This window comes from Caretta caretta, chromosome 14 (genome assembly GCF_965140235.1).
Source record: "Caretta caretta isolate rCarCar2 chromosome 14, rCarCar1.hap1, whole genome shotgun sequence".
NCBI lineage: Eukaryota > Metazoa > Chordata > Testudines > Cheloniidae > Caretta > Caretta caretta.
In genome coordinates, this window is record NC_134219.1 from 30,689,613 (window position 1) to 30,709,382 (window position 19,770).

Below are 19,770 nucleotides of genomic sequence, written 5' to 3' on the forward strand. Positions count from 1 at the left end.
TATAAACAAGATTATCATACTTGGCAAATCATAACATTTTCATTGATACCTTATACGGCATATCTGGTAAGATTCATTTTAAATTTATAACACTGGTATCAATAATATCATAAAGTGTCAGAACATTCCTCCCCCACCCCCACCCCCCCAGCAGCTCCTCCTCACCATAGCATCCCTTCCCTGGTGGCCTGGAGGTCACACTTGCCAGTCCCTGGGTTTCCAGCTTCTCCCCAAACCTCCCAATTAATTAGTTCAGTGTCCCTGCCACCCCCCACATCTGCCTGTCCCCCAGCCCAACTGGTAATTAGAGCCCCAGCCCCCACGTCACTCCTGACCCTCCATCAGTTCTGATCCTGCAGCCCCCACGTCTGCCCCTCAGGGTCCCTCTGCTCCTCCTGCTGCTCCAGAGGTTCTTCAACCCCTCCCCCTTCCCATCCCTAGGGCTACACAGGGGGAGGAGGCAGGAGTGTCATAGAGATGAGGTATTAGTGGTTGGGTGGACAGATGTTCTCCAGGGTCAAAGAGATGAGCCAGGGGGTAGGTAGATGAGAGTCCTCCAGGATCACAGACACTAAGATGACTTAGGCTAGAGAAGCCCATATTTTATTCCCAGTGGGCTGTTCCCACCATGTCTCAGTGCCACAGTCTGACTTCCTGCACCAGAGAGGACAGTGACAAACAGGCTGCAAAATCCTTGGGTCAATGAGATTGTCTTCTCTACCTCAATCACCCCCTGCTCGCTATGGTTTGACAGGTCAGGCACCCCACAGAGCCTCCAGGGCACTAGAGACTGCAGGGTAGAAAGTCTGCAGGAAGACAGGAGACTTCCAGGGTCATAGAAAAAACAAAATGATCAGGGGGCTGGAGCACATGGCTTATGAGGAGAGGCTGAGGGAACTGGGATTGTTTGGTCTGCGGAAGAGAAGAATGAGGGGGGATTTGATAGCTGCTTTCAACTACCTGAAAGGGGGTTCCAAAGGGGCTGGATCTAGGCAGTTCTCAGTGGTAGAAGAGGACAGGACAAGGAGTAATGGTCTCAAGTTGCAGTGGGGGCAGTTTAGGTTGGATATTAGGAAAAACTTTTTCACTAGGAGGATGGTGAAACACTGGAATGCGTTGCCTAGGGAGGTGGTGGAATCTCCTTCCTTAGAAGTTTTTAAGGTCAGGCTTGACAAAGTGCTGGCTGGGATAATTTAATTGGGGATTGGTCCTGCTTTGAGCAGGGGGTTGGACTAGATGACCTCCTGAGGTCCCTTCCAACCCTGATATTCTATGATTCTAAGTGTGAGGCCAGAGATGCTAATTTCACATCCCCAGGGTATATCTCCTCCCCAACCCCTCTCAGGGACACAGTCTGAGCTGGGATCCCCCCACGCAGAGCCAGGGTCGGATTCTCTCCCCAGGGACCAAGGCCAGTGGGAAAGTGAACAGTGGGGACTCGTCACCAGCATCGAAAAATGTCACCTGCCCCCGTTTACAGTCCAGACAAACCCGGATCCTGCTGGGGACCCAGCTCACAGATAGAGGAGTGCGAGGGGAAGTGAGAGCCTGGAACTGATCCCAGCACTGCTCCACTGCCCAGATTCCCTTCTCAGGGGTAGGGCTGATCCCTCCTCACAGATTCTCTGGCCACTCCCACAGCCCAGTATCCCCTATTGCCCACCTCCACCCCCCAGCAATGTCTCCCCGAGGTGAATCCCTCAAACCCCAGCACACAAATGTCAGAGACAAATCTCTCAGGATTTTTGGGCAGATCCTGTCGTGTGTCTTCCCATCTCACACTTTTCCGATCCTCAGACAGGACGAGCTGGGGATGAGCCGTGTCTGGATCCAGAGTCACATTCACTGGGGAGAGAGAGAATCAGAGCGTTAGGGGCAAAGCTCAGCCATGGGGGAGGATGGGACCTTTTCTCAAACTCCCCAGCAGCCCTGTTCTGGCTGGGAGAGTCCTGGATCCCAGGGAGCTGCCTCTGCCCTAGGCACCTGAGACTGAGCAGAGGTATCACTGCAGTTCCTCAGCCTTGACAACAGGAGCCACTTTTGCATCTTCTTATTTGGCTATAGAGGCTGCAACTCCCTGTTCTGTAGCTGGGACTGCTTCATTCCCAGTGGCAGAGACACAGCAAAAAAGGTACAAAAAGCTTTGAATTAGGAGGGTTAGAGATGCAGTTACCAGCTTTGAACGCCAAAGGGAAGTTCCCTCCCAAAATTGTATCCCAGGAGAGGGAGCAGAGATGAAGATGCAGCACTGGGGAAGAGCCAATGATTCCAGGCCAGTGAGCAGGAAGCAGGAGGTGACATTGGGCAGCCCCTTTCCCAGTCCAGAGAGAAGGGAGGGCTGCAGGTGGCAGCACTAGAGAGACACCATCTCCCCAATCCACAAAGCAGATCCAATGGCAGAGCCCAGCCTTGTCCAAAGGAAAGGTAGAATGCTGGAGAAGATTCGGGGGCAGGGTCTCCCCCCAGGTGAAAGGGAGAGAATGTGACAGCCATGAGGAGAGAGATCTCTCCACTGATTACCCTGGATTGAATATTGGAAAGGCTTGTCAATGACAATATAAATTCTTAGATCACAATTAAGGGGCTCTGGAGCTGGGCAGGGAGAATGTGTCTGGTTACTGGTGTGGGGGAGAGTTGTTTTCATGGGAATTTTCTGTTAGTTGAAGAAAAATCTCCCTCAGAGCTCACCCTGGGTGTGTGATCCCAGAGATCCCCCCTTCCCTGCTCTAGCTCAGGTGGCAAAGAGTCTGGAGGGGAAAAGAGTCACAGATATTAGAGCACATGTTCTCTGATTTACGACGCCAGCCTGGGGAGCTGCTTCTCTGCCCCAAGTGCCTGAGCCCAAGCAGAGATGCCCTGGCAGTTCCTCCCCTCGGCTGCTGGGAGCTGCTGTGGGGCTGCAGAAACTGCCTCTCTCCCACTTTCCCAGCTGCATCTCCCTGCTGAGGCTGCTCCTCCGAGGGTTAGAGAGGAAGGTCTGAACCTGAAGTTGCAAGGAGGGGGGTGGGAGGAGGGAGGCAACGGATGTAAACCCAGGATGTAGCTGTACACTGAGACCATGCTTCTCTCCCTAGCCTGGGAGAAGAAAACTGCGTGGGGCATTGGGGAAGAACCACTGAAGACCAGAGTGTGGTTACCAGGAGGTGGCATTGGGAGGAGTAGCCCCTTCCCCAGCCCAGAGAGAAGGGAGGAGGTGGCAGCATCAGAGAGGGACAGTATCTCTAACACAGGAAGAAGGAACCAGCTCAAATGGGAGATCTCAGCCCAGCCCAGCTGAAGAGAAAGATGGGATGCTGGTGAAGAGCAATGGGAGAGAGCCTCTCACATGGGGGAATGCAGAGGAATGTGGCAACCCTCTCCAGGGCTGGATTAAATTTTTGTAGGCCTGGCACCAAACATATTTGTGGGCCCCCATTGGGGAAATAGGGAATTTGATGGGGTGTGGTCCGCAGAGCGAGGGGCCGGTTGGGGGTAATGGGGCACAGCGAGAGCATTCCCATTCAGCCCAGCACAAGGGCACTGTTTACAAACCCACAACTGCTAGACACACAATGGCCCGCCCAGCCCTGCGCTGCCAGGGTCCCCCTTCCACACTGCCCCCCTACCCAGTGCCCTGCCTTTATGCCCAGCACCTCCTCACCCAGAGACTTCCCCCACAGATCCCTATGCCCAATCCCCCCAGACCTGCTATGCCCAGCACCCCTGCCCAGAGACCCCTCCCGCTGAGCTCCCACCACAACTGCACAGCACCCTGCCCACCATACACCCTACCCAGATCCCCCACCCACAGATCTCCTAGAATCATAGAATATCAGAGTTGGAAGGCACCTCAGGAGGTCATCTAGTTCAACCCCCTGCTCAAAGCAGGACCAATCCCCAACTAAATCATCCCAGCCAGGGCCTTGTCAAGCGGGGCCTTAAAAACCTCTAAGGAAGAAGATTCCACCACCTCCTTAGGTAACCCATTCCAGTGCTTCACCACCCTCCTAGTGAAAAAGTTTTTCCTAATATCCAACCTAAACCTCCCCCACTGCAACTTGAAACCATTGCTCCTTGTTCTGTCATCTGCTACCACTGAGAATAGTCTAGATCCATCCTCTTTGGAACCCCCTTTCAGGTAGTTGAAAGCAGCTATCAAATCCCCCCTCATTCCTCTCTTCTGCAGACTAAACAATCCCAGTTCCCTCAGCCTCTGCTCATAAGTCATGTGCTCCAGCCCCCTAATCATTTCTGTTGCCCTCCGCTGGACTCTTTCCAATTTTTCCACATCCTTCTTGTGGTGTGGGGCCCAAAACTGGACACAGTACTCCAGATGAGGCCTCACCAATGCCTAAGAGAGGGGAATGATCACACCCCTCTATCTGCTGGCAATGCTCCTACTTATACAATGCTCCCTACTGTCCAGCACCCCCTTCACAGCCCCACCATCACAACTGTACAGCACCCCATATTCCTGAGGAAATTCTGCATCAAATTCTGAGCATAATACTTTAAAATTCTGCAATTTTTTTTTTTTACAATAAATGAATGTGGAAGCTCCACCATGGCAGTGGGGAGCACAGGCCACTGGCTGCATGGAGGTGGGAGATCACCCTGCAGCCTCCCCCGCACCCCTGGGACAGGGTGGCAGTGAGGCTGAACCTGACCCTGACACAGCAAAAGGGCCATGTCTGCCACAGAAACACTCTGGGACCCTGCCCCTTTCGTGACAGGCACACCAGATGTGGGCAGGGAGGCTCAGCCTGGCAGCAGGATCCAAGTGCAGAGGAACTTAGTGTGGGGGGATCCAGATGGGGGTAAGCGGGTTCTGTGTGGGGCGGTCTGGGTGCACGCAGCTCAAAGTGGGGGGATCTGGATGCACAGGGAAGTTCCAGGTGCAGGGGCAATGGGAGTCTGCGGGGGGACCAAGTGAAAGTGGTTGGAGCTAAGCGGGGGGTGAGGGAGAGCAGTCTGGGTGCAGGGGAGGTGGGGTTCATTTGGGTGGGGATCTAGGTGTAGGTGGTTGGGGCTCAGTGGGGAGGGTGTCTGGGGAGGCTCATCAGGGTGATACAGATGCAGGAGAGGTGGGGCTTGTCAGGGTGAGGGTTCGATGGGCCTGCTTAACAGGGGAGCCCCAGCTGCTGCCAAGGGGATCCACATGCTGGGCCCCTGCTTCCCCTATCCCCTTCTCTTCCCCATCCCATGCTCCTTCCCCACTGCTCCATCTCCTCCCCATCCCAACCCCTTCTGCTTCCCCATCCCCTTCTCTTCCGCATCCCATACCCTTCCCCACTGCTCCATCTCCTCCCGCTTTCTTCCCCACTGCCTCTTTTCCCCTGCCCCTGCTTCCCCTATCCCATGCCTTCCCCTATCCCATCCCCATCTCTTCCCCATCCCATGCCCCCTCTCCACCACTCCATCTCCTCCCCAGGCTTGCGGGGCAGGGGGTAAACCACCCCCCAGCATGAGCTGGTGGAGCGGGCTGGGGCCGGGTCGCTGCACTTCGTGCCACCCAGTGATTGCAGGGTGGGCCCGACCCCGCACTCACGGGGTGGCGGGAAGTGGAGTTACCCGGCCCCAGCCTGCTCTGCTCTCCTCCCCTGGCTCCCGGACTTTGGGGGAGGGGGGAACCGCCCCCCAGCACTCACCGGTGGCGTGGAGCGGGCTGGGACTGGGATGCTCCACTTGCTGCCGCCTGGTGAGTGCAGGGCATGCCCAACCTCTGCTGCAGTCCCCCAGGAGGTTACTCGGGGGAAGGGGTGGAGTGGGGGCAGGACTTGGGTGGAGCAGGGGCGGGGCTGGGGCCGAGCAGGGGTGGGAGGAGGCGGGGCAGGGGCGGAGCAGGGGCAGCTTTCCTGGCTGGCTCAGCTGGCTGGGGGATCAGGATGGGCAGGGCCCCATCTGACTCTGGGCCCGGCATCATGGTAATCCCAGTACTGACCCTCTCAACTAAATATTTCAAAGGCACTTGGCCATGTATGGAAATGCCAGCGTGAGCATTAAGGACGTTAATTGGTCAGTGAGAGTGTTTCTGTTCATCGATGGGTGCATGGATTCAGTGCTAATGTTGGTGTCAGGATTGTTTGTGTGACAAAATGGGGAATAAATGGCCAGCCCTCTGTGGAGAAAGAGGTGGTTAGGGACTATTTAGAAAAGCTGGACGTGCACAAGTCCATGAGGCCGGACGAGTTGCATCCGAGAGTGCTTAAGGAACTGGCGTCTGTCATTGCAGAGCCATTGGCCATTATCTTTGAAAACTCGTGGCGAACCGGGGAAGTCCCGGATGACTGGAAAAAGGCTAATGTAGTGCCAATCTTTAAAAAAGGGAAGAAGGAGGATCCTGGGAACTACAGGCCAGTCAGCCTCACTTCAGTCCCCGGAAAAATCATGGAGCAGGTCTTCAAAGAATCAATCCTGAAGCACTTACATGAGAGGAAAGTGATCAGGAACAGTCAGCATGGATTCACCAAGGGAAGGTCATGCCTGACTAATCTAATCGCCTTCTATTCACCAAGGGAAGGTCATGCCTGACTAATCTAATCGCCTTCTAGACTGTTCTCAATGGTAGCAGATGACAGAACGAGGAGTAATGGTCTCAAGTTGCAGTGGGGGAGGTTTAGATTGGATATTAGGAAAAACTTTTTCACTAAGAAGGTGGTGAAACACTGGAATGCGTTACCTGGGGAGGTGGTAGAATCTCCTTCCTTAGAGGTTTTTAAGGTCAGGCTTGACAAAGCCCTGGCTGGGATGATTTAACTGGGAATTGGTCCTGCTTCGAGCAGGGGGTTGGACTAGATGACCTTCAGGGGTCCCTTCCAACCCTGATATTCTATGATTCTATGATTCCCTTCATCCACAGAACCAGTAATCTCATCATTGTCTACTGAACTGGGAGGAGTGGTAGATACGCTGGAGGACAGGGATAGGATACAGAGGGACCTAGACAAATTGGAGGATTGGGCCAAAAGAAATCTGATGAGGTTCAATAAGGATAAGTGCAGGGTCCTGCACTTAGGACGGAAGAACCCAATGCACAACTACAGACTAGGGACCGAATGGCTAGGCAGCAGTTCTGCGGAAAAGGACCTAGGGGTGACAGTGGACAGAAGCTGGATATGAGTCAGCAGTGTGCCCTTGTTGCCAAGAAGGCCAATGGCATTTTGGGATGTATAAGTAGGGGCATAGCCAGCAGATCGAGGGACGTGATCGTCCCCCTCTATTTGACATTGGTGAGGCCTCATCTGGAGTACTGTGTCCAGTTTTGGGCCCCACACTACAAGAAGGATGTGGATAAATTGGAGAGAGTCCAGCGAAGGGCAACAAAAATGATTAGGGGTCTGGAACACATGACTTATGAGGAGAGGCTGAGGGAACTGGGATTGTTTAGTCTGCAGAAGAGAAGAATGAGGGGGGATTTGATAGCTGCTTTCAACTACCTGAGAGGTGGTTCCAGAGAGGATGGTTCTAGACTATTCTCTGTGGTGGAAGAGGACAGGACAAGGAGTAATGGTCTCAAGTTGCAGTGGGGGAGGTTTAGGTTGGATATTAGGAAAAACTTTTTCACTAGGAGGGTGGTAAAACACTGGAATGCGTTGCCTAGGGAGGTGGTGGAATCTCCTTCCTTAGAAGTTTTTAAGGTCAGGCTTGACAAAGCCCTGGCTGGGATGATTTAATTGGGGATGGGTCCTGCTTTTGAGCAGGGGGTTGGACTAGATGACCTCCTGAGGTCCCTTCCAACTCTGATATTCTATGATTCTATGATTCTATGACTTCATCTTGGGATCTCCTCAGTATTTCATGTTTGTGTTTTTAATGTTTAGGGTTGTGTGTCATGGTCAGTGCTGATTTGGTTTGTACCTTTAGTTATTTGTTTATAAAACTGTTTTCATACATTTTTTCTTTTAAATGAAAGTTTGGTAAGTTTAGCTACAAGTTTATGTTTTCATAGGATTTTTCTCTTCATTGAATGGTAATCTCCAAAATCTCACCTGGTCTGTATGATCCTAGGGATTTCCCTTTTCTTGTCTCTACTTCAGAGGGCAGCGTGTCTGGAGCAGGAAAGGATAAAAGAGATGAGATTTCATGCTATCATATTTATAGCGACATCCTCACTCTTAACTGTCATATCTCTGTTTTAATTATCAAAGAGAAACAGTCTGAGACAGAGACACACCCAGATCTGTGTTTAAAAAGGTAATCTGAAACATTCTGTTTTCTCTTTCATTCAGCTATCTCAAATCAACAGAACCAACATCCATTAAGCTCAAAGCCACCCAAGGAGATATGATGTGGAAGACAGATTTCCTGTTCCCTCATCCTCCAGACCCCAGTTGGTTTGTCTCATTCTCCTTTTGCATTTTGTCATAAATTAGACTGAGATCTTCCAAAGGTTTTAGCATGAATGTAAGTTTACACACTTTGGTCTGTTTGAGATCTGGGATGCTGAGACTTTGCAGGATTAGGGCCTTGATTTCTAAGCTTTTCGTGTCTATTTACTCAGTATCTGTACAGAGCTCAGCACAGTGGGGCTCTCGTCCTTCATAGACTGAAATACAAATAACAAAATTATTTACAGATGTGGAAATTGAGGCAGGGAGAGGATTGGCTCAATGGGCCTGATCCACCCTGCACTGGTAAAGAGACAGAAGGGAACCAATTTGTGGTTCTCCTATTCTTGGCTTCAGGGACTAGCGCAGACCTTGGTATAGGCTATGGAAGTCCTGAGGTCTAGCTACAGTTGCTATTTCACTGGCCTTTATATGGCTTTGACAGCAGCAGCGTATCAGAGGCACACATTTAGCCTGGCCACACCCCTCTATCCCTACTCCACCCCTCTCTCCTCTGCCCTGCCCTCAACAACTCCACTTTCCCCGTTCTCCCAGGAACACTGCTCTGCCTGTGTAACCCACACCTGCTTGGTGTGGTGCTCTGTCTCCCTGTAGTGGCCCCTAGACCATCTAGAGATTGCTGAATCTGCTACAGTCATGTGGCTTTTAGCTCATCCAACAGAGGCTCATACACTAAGCTTGAGAAATCCTAGGTCTGATCCCGACGACTAGGGTCTGTCAACATTACACCTGCAGCTGCTGTGGAGTAGGCACAAGAGGCTCCTGTGCTGGAGAGATTCTCCAAGGTGTACACCTTCCCTACAACCCCTTTGACCCTCACGACCTGCCAGAGCACAGTGACAGACTGGATCCACATTTCAAAAGTGCCTTTAATTTAGGGTCTAAATTCCAGGTGCCAATCTTTAGGCACCTGGAGTCTGGTTCTCAGTGGCATTGGGCACCTGCAGATCCCACTGACTCCAGCTGCAGCTGTGGATGCTAAACAGAGCAGGAGCACATGCCCTGCAGTTCTCTAGTTGGGAGAGAGAAACTGAGGTATCCTAAATTTTGCTGTATTTTTACATTAATGATTGTACCAAAACTGATAGAGTGAATCAATGTGAGAAATCCTCATGCCTGGGCTTCTGCAACAACATCTGCTTAGTTTGTCTACTTTCCACTTTTTATTACATAGATATGTAACCTAATTATGACCAAAGGGTCAGAGACCATCTCCTCCCACAGCCTCAGAGACACACCCTCGTTTCCCCTCCTAGATCCCTTCTTGGTACCTTTGAACTTCCTCACGGTCTCCGTTAGAGCAATATTTTTCTGGGCGAAATCCTTGAGTCTCTTTTCCAGCTCAGGAGAAATCTCCACTGGCTGCTGGAACTTCCCCTTCTCACACCTGGAGAGAGAAAGAATGTCACATTATTACATTTCATTTACTAACTCACTGTAATTCCTTGCTAGGGGAAATTGCCGCTCTAAGGTGCCTGGAATTAAAATTCCTCCACTTCCCCCAGCCTCAGAGCAAGTGTAGAATAGGGCATGGCAGTACAGCCTTCCCCGCAAAGGCCCCATTCATATTCTTCAACTCTGGCCTGGACAGAGCAGATCTGAGGATAAAAGAGGAATCAAGTTTTGATGGCCAGTTCTCTCCTTGGTCTCCATGCACTAATACAGGTATGTTCCCATCTCTCTTGTATGCATAGTGTTACGGGATCTTTCTTCAGGAACAAGACTGAGACCTCCCCCCAGACCAGCTCATTCCACACAGGTCTCCAAAGAGTCCTTAGGTGGTAAAGACTCTTGATCACTGCTGACCGGTGCATGATTTTACCCAGTGCCCTGGGGGTGAAAGAACCATATTCCACCCCCAGAATCCTGAGGCAGCCTGTCCCCCTCTGATGTAGCATCTCTAGAAAATATTTCAGATACATTTTTCCCACTGAATAGATCATTCTAGAGGCTTGTATAACAGGATTTGAATCTCAGGATTAAGTTAATCAGAGAGATTTGTGTCCAAATGTGACCCTGCACCACACATTTTGCTGTAGAGCCCTGGGGAGATGTGGTGTTAATATGGTCTCCAAGCCCTTTCCCAACATCGTAAAGCATAAGGGGGAGTGATTGAGAACCACATACCTGCTCAAGGTGCTTTTGAAATCCTAGAGGGGAGAGAGCCAGAAAAACAATCTCAGTACCACCTGTCACATTCTGGGGAAGCCAGTGAAGGGATTTTGCACATATGGGGAAAAGAGGCACTGCCCTGGCTTCAGGGCCGTGCATTGGCTGAGCTAATGTCATCTCTAACATAAAGGAGTCTGTAACTCTTCAAAGAGCAACAATAATTCACATTTCAGGAATGCACACACTGAATTACACTGTGATCTCTGACAGCTGGACTCCTGTGCTCGTGATTCAGGAGCTGTCCTGTCCCTGTGTTGGGATCTGGGATGTTTCTAACACGGTCTCACCTGCAGAAATTCACTGGCTGGCTTCTGACACTTCCCCTCCATCTCACTAATCAGCTCACCGAGACGGGAAATCTCCTCAGAGAATTTAGTGATATTTTCATTCTGTATCCACAATCTCCTTGTCCAGCTTCTCCAGCTGGGCCAACAGGAGTCGCTCTTGTTCCTCCAGGAACTGCCGCAGCTGCTGAAATTCAGACACAATCTTCTGCCTCTTGGTTTGCGTCTGTACCTGTTTAAAAAAAAAGGAAAAGGCAGGCATGGGACATAATCTAGGATCCTTTCACAGAGTGCTGAGTGTGCTGGTGAGAGAATTTTTTTGCAAACTCAAAGACGTCTGATACTTGACTATTCCCTGGGGTTTCTAGGGAAAGGATTTTCTAACACCTTCCTATTTGGCCCCGATATCTCTAAATGGAATGTTTCCATGTCTGACATTGTCAGAACACTGTGTTATCAGAGGCCCGTGCCTATCATGATCCAGAGCAGCAGAGGGCAGAACTCAGCACTACATTGACAGATATGCTGGAGAGAAAAAAGAATTAAACAATGTGAGAAAAAACTGCAGACTTGGGCAGACGACTCTGCTTGAGACATAGTCAGTTCACCTTGGGAGGCGTTTTGTGAAAGCCACAAGGGCTAGAAATTAACTCATTAATTGGAATGGGAGCTTAGATTCTGCAGAATATGATGTTGTCCTGCTCAAGAGAGAGGGTTTCTCAGGCCCTGTCTATGTATGTGTGCGCAAAGACATGAATCAAACACAGCAATCTGTGATCATGAAGAAACAGAAAGAAGCCCACATTCCCCGAGGCCACAGAGGACTCTGTCTCCAAACAGACCTCCCACTGCAAGTCCCTGCAGGTTAATAACAATGGACGCCTACCAGATACTCCTGGAATTTCTCCTCTCCAGTCACTTTAAATCCCAAGAGCTTTTCTCTCTCTTTCCTTAGTGTCTTCAAATGGGCCTGGATCTTTTCCTGAAGAAATATAAATGATATGGTTGTTTATATTTTGAGGGCTGAGAGTGTTTGCGAAGGGGTGGGTTGAGTTGTTTTTCCACCCGAGATGCTGTAGATGACTGTTGGCCCTACGAGGTATATGACAGCAGGAACACCAAGGAAATAAAACTAATTGAGACTGCGAGTGTTTTATATTCAGTCTTTGGAATTATTTGTCCTCTTTTCCCCTTGAGTTAAACCAGCAGGAAACTGGAGTCACATGGTGGTGAATCAATAAACCCATTTTTGAGATGTTTCAGAGTAGCATCCGATGAAGTGAGCTGTAGCTCACAAAAAGCTTATGCTCAAATAAATTTGTTAGTCTCTAAGGTGCCACAGGTACTCCTTTTATTTTTGAGATGGTTTAACTTATAAAGTGATAAAAATCCCAGAAGGCACCAGGGCTAGAAATATGGGCTGGGCTACTCAAAGGAGCCCAACTTCCATTGAACTTCAGCCCTGAACTTCTGGGGATGGCAGTGGTTGGACAGAACTGGTCTAAGCACTAGGACAAACTGCATTAGCCATGCTGATTTGTGTTAGGAATAGTTGGGGTTTGACCAAGTGCGGTCCTAAACACTCTCATTTGTAATGCCTTCTGGGTAGGTAGCCTACAAAGCAAAGTGCCCAGAAGCAGTGAATTTTGGGAGATTTTAAAAGGCTGACTGGTGGGACTAATGGAACCACATTGGTTGGTCTTCCCACATACACAATAAAACAGCTCAGACTGACACTGGTCAGCATTACCCTGTCATCATTTCTGCTGAAATTCAGTCTAATCCCAATGGTATTTGGCTATACCAGGGGTAGGCAACCTATGGCACGTGAGCTGATTTTCAGTGGCACTCACACTGCCCGGGTCCTGGCCACCGGTCTGGAGGGCTCTGCATTTTCATTTAATTTTAAATGAAGCTTCTTAAACATTTTAAAAGCCTTATTTACTTTACATACAACAATAGTTTAGTTATATATTATCGACTTATAGAAAGAGACCACCTAAAAACGTTAAAATGTATTACTGGCACGCAAAACCTTAAATTAGAGTGAATAAATGAAGACTCGGCACACCACTTCTGAAAGGTTGCCGACCCCTGGGCTATACGCTATCTGGAGATACATAACCTAATTATGACCAAAGGGCCAGTATTATTACCTGGTAATATGCTATCTGGAGCCCTTTTGTGTGTGGACTCAAGGTCCACACAGTATTTAGCTCAGTGAACCCCACTAGTGCAGGCTGGCACCTGGGTTTAACCACTCAGGGAGCAGGAATTCAGAATCCTAGTGGGAAACCTCAGTATCCTGATGAACTTGGGACCTTTCTCAAGGGTTCTTTTCTGGCCTTTCTTAATTACAGTCTAGTGGTTAGGGCACTGGTCTGGGACTTAGGAGATGTGGGGTATCTTCCTGGGTCTGCTGCTGGGTGACCCTGGGCAAGTCACTGCCCATTTCTGTGCTTCTGTTTCCCCTTCCCACCCTTTGTCTGTCTTGTCTATTTAGTCTGAAAACCCCACAGGGAAACCCTCACTGTGTTTTGTAAAAAGAAAAGGAGTACTTGTGGCACCTTAGAGACTAACCAACTTATTTGAGCATAAGCTTTCGTGAGCTACAGCTCACTTCGGATGCATCCGATGAAGTGAGCTGGTTAGTCTCTAAGGTGCCACAAGTACTCCTTTTCTTTTTGCGAATACAGACTAACACGGCTGTTACTCTGAAAACTGTGTTTTGTGATGCCAGATCTTTTTTGAGGTCTATAGTGGATACTGTGGTGCAAACCCATGAGAATCAGGGCATGCGATCTAGTAGCTTCCGGCAGCTCACGGAAGCTACTAGATCGCATGCCCTGATTCTCATGGGTGACTTTAATTTTCCTGATATCTGCTGGGAGAGCAATACAGTGGTGCATAGACAATCCAGGAAGTTTTTGGAAAGCGTAGGGGACAATTTCCTGGCGCAAGTGCTAGAGGAGCCAACTAGGGGGGGCGCTTTTCTTGACCTGCTGCTCACAAACCGGGTAGAATTAGTGGGGGAAGCAAAAGTGGATGGGAATCTGGGAGGCAGTGACCATGAGTTGGTTGAGTTCAGGATCCTGACACAGGGAAGAAAGGTAAGCAGCACGATACGGACCCTGGACTTCAGGAAAGCAGACTTCGACTCCCTCAGGGAACGGATGGCCAGGATCCCCTGGGGGACTAACTTGAAGGGGAAAGGAGTCCAGGAGAGCTGGCTGTATTTCAAGGAATCCCTGTTGAGGTTACAGGGACAAACCATCCCGATGAGTCGAAAGAATAGTAAATATGGCAGGCGACCAGCTTGGCTTAATGGTGAAATCTTAGCAGATCTTAAACATAAAAAAGAAGCTTACAAGAAGTGGAAAGTTGGACATATGACCAGGGAAGAGTATAAAAATATTGCTCGGGCATGTAGGAATGTTATCAGGAGGGCCAAATCGCACCTGGAGCTGCAGCTAGCCAGAGATGTCAAGAGTAACAAGAAGGGTTTCTTCAGGTATGTTGGCAACAAGAAGAAAGCCAAGGAATGTGTGGGCCCCTTACTGAATGAGGGAGGCAAACTAGTGACAGAGGATGTGGAAAATGCTAATGTACTCAATGCTTTTTTTGCCTCTGTTTTCACTAACAAGGTCAGCTCCCAGACTGCTACGCTGGGCATCACAAAATGGGGAAGAGATGGCCAGCCCTCTGTGGAGATAGAGGTGGTTAGGGACTATTTAGAAAAGCTGGACGTGCACAAGTCCATGGGGCCGGACGAGTTGCATCCGAGAGTGCTGAAGGAATTGGCGGCTGTGATTGCAGAGCCATTGGCCATTATCTTTGAAAACTCGTGGCGAACCGGGGAAGTCCCGGATGACTGGAAAAAGGCTAATGTAGTGCCAATCTTTAAAAAAGGGAAGAAGGAGGATCCTGGGAACTACAGGCCAGTCAGCCTCACCTCAGTCCCTGGAAAAATCATGGAGCAGGTCCTCAAAGAATCAATCCTGAAGCACTTGCATGAGAGGAAAGTGATCAGGAACAGCCAGCATGGATTCACCAAGGGAAGGTCATGCCTGACTAATCTAATCGCCTTTTATGATGAGATTACTGGTTCTGTGGATGAAGGGAAAGCAGTGGATGTATTGTTTCTTGACTTTAGCAAAGCTTTTGACACGGTCTCCCACAGTATTCTTGTCAGCAAGTTAAGGAAGTATGGGCTGGATGAATGCACTACAAGGTGGGTAGAAAGCTGGCTAGATTGTCGGGCTCAACGGGTAGTGATCAATGGCTCCATATCTAGTTGGCAGCCGGTATCAAGTGGAGTACCCCAAGGGTCGGTCCTGGGGCCGGTTTTGTTCAATATCTTCATAAATGATCTGGAGGATGGTGTGGATTGCCCTCTCAGCAAATTTGCGGATGATACTAAACTGGGAGGAGTGGTAGATACGCTGGAGGGGAGGGATAGGATACAGAAAGACCTAGACAAATTGGAGGATTGGGCCAAAAGAAATCTGATGAGGTTCAATAAGGATAAGTGCAGGGTCCTGGACTTAGGACGGAAGAACCCAATGCACAGCTACAGACTAGGGACCGAATGGCTAGGCAGCAGTTCTGCGGAAAAGGACCTAGGGGTGACAGTGGACGAGAAGCTGGATATGAGTCAGCAGTGTGCCCTTGTTGCCAAGAAGGCCAATGGCATTTTGGGATGTATAGGTAGGGGCATAGCGAGCAGATCGAGGGACGTGATCGTTCCCCTCTATTCGACATTGGTGAGGCCTCATCTGGAGTACTGTGTCCAGTTTTGGGCCCCACACTTCAAGAAGGATGTGGATAAATTGGAGAGAGTCCAGCGAAGGGCAACAAAAATGATTAGGGGTCTGGAACACATGAGTTATGAGGAGAGGCTGAGGGAGCTGGGATTGTTTAGCCTGCAGAAGAGAAGAATGAGGGGGGATTTGATAGCTGCTTTCAACTACCTGAAAGGGGGTTCCAAAGAGGATGGCTCTAGACTGTTCTCAATGGTAGCAGATGACAGAACAAGGAGTAATGGTCTCAAGTTGCAGTGGGGGAGGTTTAGATTGGATATTAGGAAAAACTTTTTCACTAAGAGGGTGGTGAAACACTGGAATGCGTTACCTAGGGAGGTGGTAGAATCTCCTTCCTTAGAGGTTTTTAAGGTCAGGCTTGACAAAGCCCTGGCTGGGATGATTTAACTGGGAATTGGTCCTGCTTTGAGCAGGGGGTTGGACTAGATGACCTTCTGGGGTCCCTTCGAACCCTGATATTCTATAATTCTATGATTCTATGATTCTATTATTAACAATAATAAATATTGTGATACTGTGACACTGAGCCCGCGAGGCTTAAACAACCAGCAGGCTAACTGACCCAAATTCAACCTTTAAAGAGATACTAGAAAAGTATAGAAATGGTAATCAGGGCCATTTCTTGTGGATAGTTCTCAAAGCCATGTTAGCAGACTAGAGTGTTTGAAATGCAAGTCTGTATTTTTAGAGAATTAGAAGTAAATGCTAACTATATTTATCTGTTCTTCCCTTTGTCTGTTAGAAGCTTCACAATATGATTTTATTAGCTGGTAGGTACGAAACTTCTTTTCCTGTCTGTTTCTATGATCTATTGAGTCAGAGATCAAAGGGATGAGGCCTTGGGATGGAGTGCAGGCAGGGCCATGGCCCAAGCATCTGCGCTTGCAAAGGCAGCAGGTCAGTGGCTATTTGGGGAGGCTTAGCCTCCCCTGGCCTATTATAGCCGCCGCCCATGCATTTAGATGAAAACTGGGTGTAATGACATCATTGTCTTTATTTCTCTTTAAAGTTTGTAGCAAACTACCTTTGAATAGTTAATAGCCTTATGCTAATCAATGCAACTAATTACCTGTGTATACATAGGAAATGGGAGGTTTTCCATCGAAGGAGAATGTACATTACTTATTCTTCACCCAAGGAATCCCTGCTGGGTTAACTGCTATCAAGAGACTGTGGTAGCCTGCCAGACATCTATAAAATACTCTAGGGCCCCAATTCTTTCATCTCAAGTCTGCTTGGACTTTACCATGGGAAGTTTTGAGTTGCAAGACTGAGCTACAGCTAAAGCCTGGATTACCCTGCTATTTCTCATGGAAGAATTTAAACACTCTACACAGGGATTTCCTACTGAACGATAACCTTTGGAACTGATTCTGAAAGAACTTTTTATAAGTCAACAGCTCACCACCTCTACTATGAAACTGACCTAAGAACATCTGCATGCATAATGATCTTTAATCACAACACTCTCTCTCTTTTCTTTTTCAATTAATCTTAGATTAGTTAATAAGAATTGGCTATAAGCGTGTATTTGGGTAAGATCTGAAATATTCATTGACCTGGTGGGTGACGTGTCTGATTCCTTTGGATTGGTAGAACTTTCTTATACGATGAATAAGATCTTCAGTGATCCTCATCATATTTGACTTAGGTATCTGGGTGGGAGCCCTAGGCTGGATTGCTTTAAGGGAACTGTATTTTTGGCTTCACAGACACACATCAGTAATAACAACAGCTTGTAACATCCCATTCTCCACTCTGAAGGCAACACTCTCACATAGATTGCAACTCATGTGATTTAAACCTCACTGGTCATTTAACAGTTCCAGTTGGGCTGTAAGATTCCTTATCTCACCAGTGGGAATTGGTTTCAAAATTGCTTCAAAGCTTCCCAGAGAAATGTTTCCCACATCTGTGATCTTTAGTGCCTTTGTTTTTGAATCTTTTGCCACCTTGCCCTGTACGTTTCTTTTCATATAATTTTTTCATACAGTGAAGGCTTTACAGAGCTGAATGATGCAGTTACATCAATAGCTGTGGAAGAGAGAAATTAAATGTGATCACCAAGTTGTGATGAAATTAACCTGTAATTACAATTCTATTAGAATGAATTAGACTGGCAGTGATTACCTATCTTGTACTCCTGGGCAGCCTCCTCTATGGGAACCACAGTGTGAGCTTTGTGCATCCGGGATTTGTCACACACCAAAGAGATAGAGGTTTGATCCTCTTCACAGAACAGTTTGAGAGGCTCCTGGTGTTCCACACACACCCTCTCCCCTCCTGCATCCTTCATTACCTGTAAACTCAGTTGTTTGGCTATTTTTAGGACATTTGCCAACTGCCTGTTTGGCCTGAGGTTTCTCTGGTGAACAGTTTCTCTGCACTGAGGACAGGAGAAGTTTGCATGCAATCCCTCCCAGCACTGAGTGATGCAGGCTCAACAGAAATTGTGTCCGCAGTCTATAATCACTGGGTCTTTAAAATACTCCAGACAGATGGGACAAGTAGCTTCATACTGGAGACTTCCCACGGGGTTTTCTGAAGCCATGGCTCCCTCTCCACAGTGTAACAGGGTTAGTATCACTTTTATGAGCTCAGAAATATGCCCTGCCTGCAACAATAACTGGGTGTTTCCCTTCCTGGAACTGATTCATGCTGTTTGCTGAGCTGGAAGGAGCCAGTTATTGACATTCCAGCCGTCGAGGCTTTTGTGAAAAATGTACTAGTAAGGCTCTGATCCTGCAACCAACCCCTCTGCTGATGGGTCTCTGGAGCTTTACTTGGGCATCAGTGCCCAACTGTGATGCTGAGCTTGCAGGAGCAGGGTTTGTTTGTCTAAGGAGTGATACTAAAGTCACAAGCTAAAATCTGGGTTAAACTGGAATCAGTGTTTCACAGGCCTGATTCTCATTTACACTAAGGCCTGGTCTACTTTTGAAAATTAGGTTGTCATAATTACATCACTCAGGGGTGTGGAAAATGGTGTAGTTAAACCAATCTAAGTCCCCCTGTAGACAGCGCTAGGTCAATGGAAGAATTTTTCCCATCAACCTAGCTAGCGCCTCTTGGGGAGTTGGATTACCTACACTGATGGGAGAATCCCTCCTGTTGGCATAAGTAGCGTGTACAGTGAAATGCTGCAGCAGCACTGCTGTGCCACTATAGTATTTTAAGTGTAGACAAGCCCTACGGCTACTTTCGCAGTGTAAAGGGGCCTTAGTGCCAGCAGTGTTGCCAGCTCTCATGATTTTATGATTTGTCTCATGATATTTCATGGGTTTCTTAAAGCCCCAGCTCCTGGACTGATGTGATGTGGTAAGACTCTCGGCTTTTGTTTTCTAAAGTAAAGAAATTTCTACACCTCATGACTGGAGAGAAAAACTTGAAAATGTGACCGAAGTGCAGCCCAAAGGTCTGAAAAAAACAGAAGGCAAATAAAAAGAATCCAATGTTTATTATTAACTATTATTTTGGTTTTTAAATTTCATTATTTTTAAGGCCATCTCATCATTTTTTGTTGGCCTGACTCATGATTTTTAAATACTTTGACTATAGTGTGCCAGTGAGAATTTAGACCTTAAATCTCTATCATTTACCCATGGAAAGCACCTTAAAGGAGTGTCACCATTTGTCTAAAATAGCACAGTCAAGAGAAAGGGAAATAGACTGAGAGGGCAAGGTATGAGAATGCACATGGAGGCAGTCTATGGGCCAGCCCCCTTGAACTGGGGGTAAACTGAAAAGATAAAGGAGAATGTGCATTTTTATATTTAGCTCCTTAGAGCCTTAGCTGAAGAAGACAGGCTAGAAAACATAAACTCATCAATGCCAATACAGGATTGTGCAGCCTTTTATTTTATTTAAAGTGATTTTTTTAATGTGGTATTACACATGGGTTAGGCTCTCGTGGCTACAGTTTCAAGCTCAACAGAGTGAAAGTCACCTCTGCTACTTGCTTCAGATTTAGAGTCTCTAGGTACACATAAAGACCAAGGATAGCGATCACACAGACATTTACACATACAAGGCCTTGTCTGTTTTACAAGTTTTATTAAAGTTACAATTAAAATTACCCAAGCATATAGAGATTCTATACAGACCTATGCACAAGTCACAAATATAGTTATACTCACATCCTCCTAGATAGTGTTACAGTCTGATAGG

The 19,770-nt window shown here is 48.1% G+C and overlaps 1 pseudogene; it reads right to left on the reverse strand.

The window, feature by feature from the left end:
- Positions 1 to 1,341: 1,341 nt before the first annotated feature.
- On the reverse strand, positions 1,342 to 18,154 carry LOC125621800 (zinc finger protein RFP-like; annotated as a pseudogene).
- Positions 18,155 to 19,770: the final 1,616 nt, after the last annotated feature.